This window comes from Trachypithecus francoisi, unplaced genomic scaffold (genome assembly GCF_009764315.1).
Source record: "Trachypithecus francoisi isolate TF-2019V2 unplaced genomic scaffold, Tfra_2.0 Lachesis_group6, whole genome shotgun sequence".
Classification (NCBI taxonomy): Eukaryota; Metazoa; Chordata; class Mammalia; order Primates; family Cercopithecidae; genus Trachypithecus; species Trachypithecus francoisi.
The window spans coordinates 78135028-78145629 of record NW_022681471.1 but is presented as its reverse complement, the minus strand read 5'-3'; positions in this window follow the sequence as shown (position 1 = coordinate 78145629).

The window sequence follows — 10602 nt, the reverse complement described above, 5'->3', positions numbered from 1 at the left end:
CCTGGCCTGCCTATGGTTCTTGACTGACAGTTACTCTGTCCCAAGTAGCCATGCCAACCAGTTGGCCAGGTGTCTGCCTGAAACCAGATACCCTTTTTCCTTCAGGATCATGACAGTGCGCTGGCAAAGAAGTCTGCGGAGTGGTTTCTATGACTCCTCAAGATATAGTTCAGTCAGAGGAGCTGCCAGATCTGCGGCAATTATTCACACACATTTTGGGATTTATAGGCTAAAAATTTTGCACAATACTTTTCAGGTAAAGACACCTGTTTAACCCCATTCCATCCACATAGAGCTGAGTTCTCTCTATTCCATGTGTTCTAAGAAAACATGACCAAAGCGTGTAACAAGAGCACTATGTCTAATATGTTGCAAATGGAGCCTGAGACCGATTGAGAATTAGGAATTAGTAGACAAACAGCGTTAAATAGTGCTAATTTTGAAGGAGCACTGTATTCGTTTCCTGTTGTTGCTATAGCAAATTACCACAAACTTGGTGGTTTAAAACAACAGACATTTATTCTCTCATAGTTCTGGAGGCCAAAAGTTTGATAACAGTATCACTGAGCTGAAATCAAGGTACTGGTAGGTTCATGATTCCTCCAGCTGCTCTAGGGAAGAATACACTCCTGTCTTTTCTAGTGGCTGCTAGCATTCCTTGGCTTGGAGCACATTAATCCAAACTTCAAGACCAGCATCTTCAAATCTCTCTGCTCCATCTCCCCTCTGTGTTTGTAAAATCTCCCCCAGACTCCCTTTCGAAGGATACATGTGGTGGCAGAGTCCACCCAGATAATGCAGGCTAATTTCCACATCTCAGTATCTTTAATTACAATGAAGTCCAATGTTTTTCTTTCTTTTTTCTTTTTCTTTTAACCACATAAAGTAACATCCATAGGTTGTAGAGATTAGGATGTGAGTATATTTTGGGGGACAATTGTTTCAGCTCACCACAAGGAATATGGATCTGTCCTGGCACATGCTCAAGAATCCTAAGAATCCCTAGGCTTGTGGTGACGTAGGACACTTCTAGCAGTGGCAGTGGGCATGAGTTAAATAAAGTCTCCAAGTCCAAGGCATTGTCTGTGAAATCCTGAAGTTAATCAAATTTATCTTCCAGCTACTGTTTCCCCTTCCTTATTTCACCATTTCCCTCCCCCTCACTTGACCCCAACCTCCACTTTGTGTATCTAGTTCACCTAGAGCAGTCCTGTGGCCTCGGCTAAGCAAACACCTATATGTTGATGTTCTTCAAGTCTCCAGCTACAGTTTTCTGTGGCACTCCAGACACATTTAATCAACTGTCTGCTGCACTCATGTGATCCCGCAGGCGACCCAGTATCAACCTGTGTAAAACTAAAATACTTTCCCCCAAAATCTGTCCCTCTTCCTATATCATTCAATACATGGCAACAGTATCCACATAGTCATCTAAACCTCAATATCTGCACTCAGGTAGCTTGGACTTGAATTTTGTCTTTACCACTTACTATTTGAAACCTTGAGCAAGTTACTTAACTTTTCTATGCCTCGTTTACTTCATCTGTAAATGGAAATAATAAGAGCACTTATTAACAGTGCTCGCGTAATAGTCTTACAGGACTGGTATGTGGATTAAAAGAGGTGAGCACTGGCCAGGTGCGGTGGCTCTCGCCTATAATCCCAGAACTTTGGAAGGCCGAGGAGGGTGGATCACTTGAGGCCAGGAGTTCAAGAGCCTTCTGGCCAACATGGCAAAACCCTGTCTCTACTAAAAATCACAAAAATTATCCGGGTATGGTGAGGCGCCTGTAATCCCAGCTATTCTGAGGCATGAAAATGGCTTGAACCCAGGAGGCACAGGTTGCAGTGAAGTCCTTCTGATTTTACAGGTTGGCTAAAATGTGTTTAGGACTATGTAGCCAAGATCTGCCACTGTACTTCAGCCTGGGTGAAAGAGGGATACTCTGTCTCAGAAAGGAAAGAAGAAGGGGAGGGGTAGGGGGGAAGGACTTCTTAGGAGAGTGCATGACACGCTGTAAGCACTTACAGCTATTAGCATATATATATATATATATATACACACACACACACACACACACACACATATATGTATAATATACACACACACACACATATATTATTTATTTTTATTATTTTGTTTTTGGCAGAGTCTCGCTCTGTCTCCCAGGCTGGAGTGTGGTGGCATGATCTCAGCTCACCACAACCTCCACCTCCCAGATTCAGGCGATTCTCCTGCCTCAGCCTCTCAAGTAGCTGGGACTATGGGTACGCCACCACGCTGGGCTAATTTTTGTATTTTTAGGAGAGACAGTGTTTCACCATGTTGGCCAGGCTGATCTCGAACTCCTGACTCAGGTGATCCAACCACTTCAGCCTCCCAAAGTGTTGGGAGGCATGAGCCACAGCGTCCAGTCTAGCCTATATTTTTAATCGTATTGTCAGAGGCGTGTGAACCAGAGCAACTCCATCCTGAATAGGGGCTGGGTAAAATAAGGCTGACACCTACTGGGCTGCATTGCCAGATGGCTAAGGCATTCTAAGTCACAGGATGAGATAGGAGGTCAGCACAGAATACAGGTCATAAAGAACTTGCTGATAAAAGAGGTTGCCGTAAAGAAGCCGGCTAAAACCCACCAAAACCAAGATGGCCACGAGAGTGACTTCTGGTCGTCCTCACTGCTACACTCCCACCAGCGCCATGACAGTTTACAAATGCCATGGCAAAGTCAAGAAGTTACCCTATATGGTCTAGAAAGGGGAGGCATGAATAGTCCACCACTTGTTTAGCATATCAAGAAATAATCAGGCCGGACTCGGTGGCTCAGGCCTGCAATCCTAGCGCTTTGGGAGGCCAAGGAGGATGGATTGCCTGAGCTCAGGAGTTCGAGACCAGCCTGGGCAACACGGTGAAACACTGTCTCTACTAAAATACAAAAAAACAAAAAGCAATTAGCCAGGTGTGGCAGCGTGCGCCTGTAGTCCCAGCTACTTGGTAGGCTGAGGAAGGAGAATTGCTTGAACCCAGGAGGCGGAGGTTGCAGTCAGCCGAGATCAAGCCGCTGCACTGCAGCCTGGGTGACAGAGTGAGACTCCGTCTCTAAAAAAAACCAGAAATAACCAGAAAAAATGAGCAACTAGGAGCCCTCGGGGCTTCTCTGTCTCTGGAGTAGCCATCCTTTTATTCCTTTATTTTCTTCTTTTTTTTCTGTTTCTTTTTTTTTTTTTAAAGGAGTCTCCTGTGTCACCCAGGTTGGAGTGCAGTGGTGTGATCTCTGCTCACTGCAAGCTCCGCCTCCCGGTTCCAGCGATTCTCCTGCATCAGCCTCCCGAGTGGCTGGGACTACAGGAGCCCACCACCATGCCTGGCTAATTATTGTATTTTTAGTAGAGACGGGGTTTCACCATATTGGCCAAAATGTTCTCGATCTCCTGACCTCGTGGTCCACCCACCTCAGCCTCCTAAAGTGCTGGGATTACAGGCGTGAGCCTCCGCGCCAGGCTTTCCTTTACTTTCTTAATAACTTGTTTTCACTTTACTCTGTGGACTCGCCCCGAATTCTTTCTTGTACCAGATCCAGGAACCCTCCCTTGGGGTCTGGATCTGGACCCCTTTCCTGCAACATGTTTCTGGCAAACCCCAAAGGGACTATGGTGAGGAAACCCCCTACCCAAAGGCTAACTTTGGGTAAGTGGTGGGGTCCTGTAACAGTATTATCATTCTCCACTACTTCACCTCCTCACTCACTTCCACTGTTCCATCTTCTCCCTCACCCTTTGTGCCACCCTCCCCCAAAACTACATAATCTATCCACTACCTTTTTAATCAGTCCTCTTCTTTTCATTCTCATGGCTGCTCTTCTAATTCGGGCCTTGGTTTTCTCTGGATCACTGTACTACCTTCCTACATGGTCTCTCTGCTTCCATCCCTTACATAGAGGAGAAGGGGTCTTATAAACTGAAAACTCATCTTGTTAGAATAATAAACCCCTAGACTCTTTTCCTGAAATAGTAGACATTAAATAGCTTTTCAAAGTTTTGTTTTTTGGCCTGGCGTGGTGGCTCATGCCTGTAATCCCAGCACTTTGGGTGGCCAAGGCATGTGGATCACTTGAGGTCAGGAGTTCAAGACCATCCTGGACAACATGGTGAAACCCAGTCTCTACTAAAAATACAAAAATTAGCCAGGCATGGTGGTGTGCCTGTAATCCCAGCTCCTTGGGAGGCTGCGGCACAAGGATTGCTCAAACCCCGGAGGCAGAGGCTGCAGTGAGCCGAGATCACACCACTGCACTCTACCATAGGCAACAGAGCAAGACTGTCTAAAAAAAAAAAAGGGTTTTTTTTTGTTGTTGTTGTTGTTTTGTTTTCTTTTGTTTTTTGAGATAGGATTTCACTCTGTGACCCAGGCTGGAGTGCAGTGATGCCACCATAGCTCACTATAAGCTCAACTTCCTGGACTTTAGAGATCTTTCCGCTAAAGCCTCCCAAAACAGCTAGGACTGGACCCCTACCTACCAGCTGGGTGGGCGTGCCACCACACCCAACTAATTTTTTATTTTATTTTTTGTAGAGATAGGGTCTCGCCCTGTTGCCCAGACTGGTCTCAAATTCCTGGCCACAAACCTAGGCCTCCCAATTACTGGAATTACAGGCGTAAGTTACTGAGCTCAGCCTTTGTTTGTTTGCTTGTTGGTTGTTTGTTTTGAGACAAGGTCTTACTCTGTCACCCAGGCTACAATATAGTGGTGCTAAAAGCGCCTTTGCAAAAATTATAACAGTAACAAAATTATGACAGTGAAAGTAAAAGAGGTCTGACCTAACCCACTCCATCTTGCCCTTAACCTACAAACTGCCCGTGGTCATTCCTGGGTTTGGACCAAGCTAACTATGGGAGAAATTTACTTTATGGTTTAAATTATAATAGCCCTTCTCAAAACTAAACTACCTTTGTAAAACTAATGTAAAACTAGGAGGATGAGAGGACCCTGAATTCCGCTAAGATGTAGCCATAATTAAATGATTACCAGTCATTATTCCGGAGGTCACAAGATTTGCAACTTTCCCAGTTACTCCTGTAAATAACATCACATCACTATTGTGGAACCTAAGATTGGCCTTTTGAGGTGTCTTTTCAGGCTTTTGCATTTATTTTATTTTATTTTATTTCATTTTATTTTATTTTATTTTATTTTATTTGAGACAGGGTCTTGTTCTATCACCTAGGCTGCAGTGCAGTGGTGTCATCTCAGCTCACTGCAACCTCTGCTTCCTGGGCTCAAGCGATCCTCCCCGCTCAGCCTCCAGAGTAGCTAGGACCACAGGCACGCAGCACCACACCAGACTAACTTTTTGAGTTTTGGGTAGAGATGGGGTTTCACCATGTTGCCTAGGCTGGTCTCAAACTCCAGAGCTCAAACAATTTCCTGTCCTTGGCCTCACAAAGTGTTGGGATTACAGGTGTGAGCCACCGTGCCCAACTGACTTTTGCATTTCTGACTGTTACATGGCCCCAGTCAGACCAACAACTCCCCTGTGATCCTCCACCCAGAAGTAGACTCCACATACAAGAACCGTTTTCCACACTCCTATGATTGCATTTCCAACCAATCAGCAGTATCCTTACCCTAGCCCTCTGCCTGTCAAACTATCCTTTTAAAAACCTTAGCCTCCTAATTTTGAGGGAGGCTTATTTGAGTGATAATAAAACTCAGGTCTCCCATTTAGCTAGCTCTATGTGTTTTGAATTCTTTCTCTGTTGCAATTCCCCTATCTTGATAGAATGGCTCTATCTGGGCAGCAGGCAAGTAGAAACCATTGGGCAGTTACAGTGTGACCACAGCTTACTGTAGCCTTGAACTCTTGGTCTCAAGTGATCCACCAACTTGGCCTCCCAAAATGCTGGAATTATAAGCATAAGCCACCATGTCCAGCCAAGCCACCTCCCATTCTGTTCAAAGTCATCCGTCTGCTCACTGAGATAAATGCATATCTGATTGTCTCCTTTGGAAAGACTAATTACAAACTCAAAAGAATGTAACCATTTGTCTCTTACCTACCTATTAACTGGAAGCCCCCTCCCTGCTTCGAGTTGTCCCACCTATGTTTCCAGTTGTCCTGACTTTCTGGACTGAACCATTATTCATCTTACATATATTGATTGGTGTCTCATGTCTCCCTAAAATGTATAAAACCAACTTGTGTCCCAATCACCTTAGGCACATGTCGTCAGGACCTTCAGAGGCTGTTTCACTGGTGTGCATGTCCTTAACGTTGGCAAAATAAACTTTCTAAATTGACTGGGACCTATCTCAGATATTCAGGGTTCACAGGTTTTACAAGAGTGATGTTATTGCTTCTCCGGAGCAATTTGGGGAGGGACAGAATCTTGTAGCCTTTAGCTGCATGACTCCTAAACCATAATTTCTATCTTTCCTTCCTTCCTTCCTTCCTTCCTTCCTTCCTTCCTTCCTTCTTTCTTTTTTGAGACAGAGACTTGCTGTGTTGCCCAGGCTGGAGTGCAGTGTCAGGATCTCGGCTCACTGCAACCTCCGCCTCCAGGGTTCAAGTGATTCTCGTGCTCAGCCTCCTGAGTAGCTGGATTACAGGCACGTGCCACCATGCCCAGCTAATTTTTTTTTTTATTTTTAGTAGAAACGGGGCTTCACCATGTTGGTCAGGCTGGTCTCTAACTCCTGATTCAAGTTATCCACCTGCCTCGACCTCCCAAAGTACTGGGATTACAGACATGAGCCACGGTGCCTGGCCCTAAACCGTAGTTTCTAATCTTGTGGCTAATTTCTTAATCCTATGAAAACAGTCTAGTCCCCAGGCATGGAAGGGGGTTTGTTTTGGGAAAGGGCAGTTATTATCTTTGTTCCAAAGTTAAACTATAAACTAAGTTCCTCCCAAAGTTAATTCGGCCTATACCCAGGAATGAACAAGGACAGTTTGGAGGTTAGAAGCAAGATGGAGTTGGTTAGGTCAGATCTCTTTCACTGTAACAATTTTCCGTTATAATTTTGCAACAGTGGTTTCAATATGGGGTTCACTATATTGCCCAGGCTAGCCTTGAACTCCTGGACTCAAGTGATCCTCCTGCCTTGACCTCCCAAAGTGCTGAGTTTACAGACATGAGCCACCATGCCAGGCCACCTCCAGCTCAATTAATGATACAAGAAGCATCATGATACTGGAAAACGAGCTATCATTTGTTACTTCTCTACTACAGACTGGATGCTTTACATAACTTTTTCTTATTTATATCTTCTTATCTTTCTCGTGTGTGTGTGTGTTTTGTCTGTTTGTTTGTTTTTTGAAACAGAGTCTCGCTCTGTCACCCAGGCCGGAGTGCAGTGGCACGATCGTGGCTCACTGAAACCTCCGCCTCCTGAGTTCAAGCAACTCTCCTGCCTCAGCCTCCTGAGAAACTGGAATTACAAGCATGTGCCACCACACCCGGCTAACTTTTCTGTTTGTTTTTGACATGGAGATTTGCTCTTGTTGCCTAGGGTGGAGTGCAATGGCGCGATCTCGACTCACTGCAACTTCCACCTCCAAGGTTCAAATGATTCTCCTGCCTCAGCCTCCTGAATAGCTGGGATTACAGGCTCCTGCCACCTCACCCAGCTATTTTTTTTCCTTATATTTTTAGTAGATACGGAGTTTCACCACATTTGCCAGGCTGGTCTCGAACTCCTGACTTCAGATTATCCGCGTGCCTTGGCCTCCCAAAGTACTGGGATTATAGGCATGAGCCACCACGCCCAGCCTTGAAGCTCCTTTGTGAAGCCTGTAGACCAAGTTTTATTGTTTCCATTTTCTAGATAAGAAAGCAGAGGCTCAAGAAAGTGATGTGATTTTGCCAAGGTCATACTGTAAGTGACAAAGCAGAGACTGAGACTCAGATTTCCAACCCAAGTTCTCTTTTATTATGCTGTATTAGAAGCAGTGGGGTGAATTTATTTATATCCCCTGTGATCCTGCGGACATGTGAATTTGTATTTGTAGGTGCTTTACTAGGAACTCATGACAAACAGGGATTATGAGCTGATGGATTTCCAGAATTCTTACAGCAGGATCCTCCATATTAGGAAGCAAATGTATATGGAAAGAAGAGAGGAAAGAAGACAGAGAAAATAATGAAAGATTGGCAAGAAGAAAAATAAAGTAGAAGAAAAAAATGAAACGTAAGAAAAAAGAGAAAAAAGTAAAGGGACAGAAAGAAATAATATACATCGCTACATGTGTTAATTAAAGAAAGAATTCTCTGTGATTTGAAAGGCCTTTCAGAAGCAACAGATATATTGCAAGAACATGAAGTTAGAACTCAGGGAACCATGGGTGCAGAATCCACCTCCTACTTAAATGCTCTATTACTTTGGCTGAAATTACGTTCCCTTCTAAGTCTGTTTCCTCAACCTGCAAAATGTGGTTAATATGCTAACTTTTAGGGTGGTTTGTGAGGAAAGCTTGAAAAAAGAAAAGGTGTTTATTGCATCTGACAGCAACTCAATAACAGCATTCCACACCTATGGTTACTCCCACTGAGAGCCTGGAGCCTCAGCCATTCCATGACTGTTTAATCTTTTTTCCCTTCCAGGTTCTCTATGGGCAGACGGCGAAGGTCTTGGATCAGGTGCTCCAAAGCTTCCTCCCTGAGAACCCTGACTCCAGCAAGGTATAGGTACAGGCCTTCAAGATCCGAAGGAGTCACAGTCAGCCTCTCAGAGGATGTTGGCTGCCTGGGGAAAGTGGCAGGAGGAGGAAGAGGTTGTGTATTGAACTGGTTAAAATCAGGTTTGAATTCAAACAAACAACAACAAAAAACCTTGTGAATAATCCACTGTTTAGTAGCATGTGGATAATTGAGAGTTATGTCAATAACAAATAATCCAATGTGGATAATTGAGAGTATGTCCTCTGAGCCTGCCTCAAGTCTGTCATTATTTGAGTTAAATGTTCCTTGGGCCTTTGCTAGTTGACCCCTGTCTTCAACTACTGTGGTATACCAGTTAGGGCAGAGGTGATTACATAGGCCTGAGCTGGGAGGCTCTGAGCCTTAATTTCCCTGATTCTCCTTCCCCTCACATTTAGCAACTGATATCTTGGATGAATTCTGCACTCCCCTAGAACCTCAAGCCAGGGCTGGACTGGTGCCCTTTTTCTCAAGTTTGTCATGGAGCACTTTGGCCATGATGTGAATCTGGCTAACCTTTGGCCCTTTTCTAATCTTCATCCCTCTTACCACACACATCCTGGCCTCTTTCTCGGCCTCCTGAATAAGTCTATATTTGCACCTCAGGAATCTATCTGTCTTTTTGTTTTTCTCAGACTCTTCTCAACCTTTCTGCTTCTCTTAGAATATCCTTCACTTTCCTTTACTGCCTCCTTCTCCTCAACTTGCTGAGTTTGATTAGGATGGGGTTGCCTTATGTGGTCTGGTTCATGATCCTTTGCAGAGTGCCCTCTGTCTGACAATTTTCAGGGAAGGTAACTAGTGCCAAATACCAATTAATCCCAGAAGCAAGTTTGCTTTTCCTCTTTCTTTCCTCTTGTATCCCTCTTCTTTCCATCCTTTCAAACTGAACCACTTCTACATGCCAGGTTTTGTGTGGGCACTAAGAAAACAAAGAAATCAGATGGAATCCCTGCCCTCAATGAGATAAGCACCTCACCAACCCAGGTCTTTGCCTCTTAGTAGCAACGATTCTTCGGCAAGTTGTTTAACATTTCTGGGCTTTGCTCCTTAAATAAGTAAAAATCGGGGTTGAATATGAGTACTGTAAGAGAAACCAGAGGGAATTCAAAAGAGGGAGAGATCGGTTCCATCTCTGAACAACAGTGAAGGTGCCCTAGTTCATTTCTACTTCTATAACAAAATACCACAGGCCAGATAATTTGTAAACAGCATACATTTATTTTTCATAGTTCTAGAGGCTAAGAAGTTCAAGATCAAGGCACTGGCAGATTCAGTGTCTGGTGAGGACTGCTGTCTGCATCTGAGATGGCTCCTTCTTGCTTCATCCTCATGTGGTAGAAGGGCAAAAGGGATGAACATGTGGCAGATGAGATAAAAGAGCCAGGCAGCTATCTGAAGCCTATTTTATAAGTACATTAATCTCATTCACAAGGGCAGAGCCCTCATGACTTAATCATTTCTCAAAAGTCCCCACCTTTTAATACCATCACCTTAGGGTTTAAGGTCCAACATATGAGTTTTTTTTCGGTTTTGTTTGAGACTGAGTCTTCCTCTGTCACCCAGGCTGGAGTGCAGTGGCATGACAACAGCTCACTGCAGCCTCGACCACCTGGACTCAAGTGATCCTCCCACCTCAGCCTCCCAAGTAGCTGGGACCACAGGTGTATGCCCTCATGCTTGGCTGATTTTTTAAAAATATTTTTAGAGATGGAGTCTTCCTATGTTGCCCAGGCTGGTCTCAAGCTCCCAGACTCAAGTGATCCTCCTGTATTGGCCTCCCGAAACGCTGGGATTACAGGTGTGAGCCACTGTGCCCAGCTAGACTATTTTCTACGTATGTTCAAATATCCATATGTCTATGTGTGAGCATATAAGTGTATGTAAACAAAGGAAATGCATGT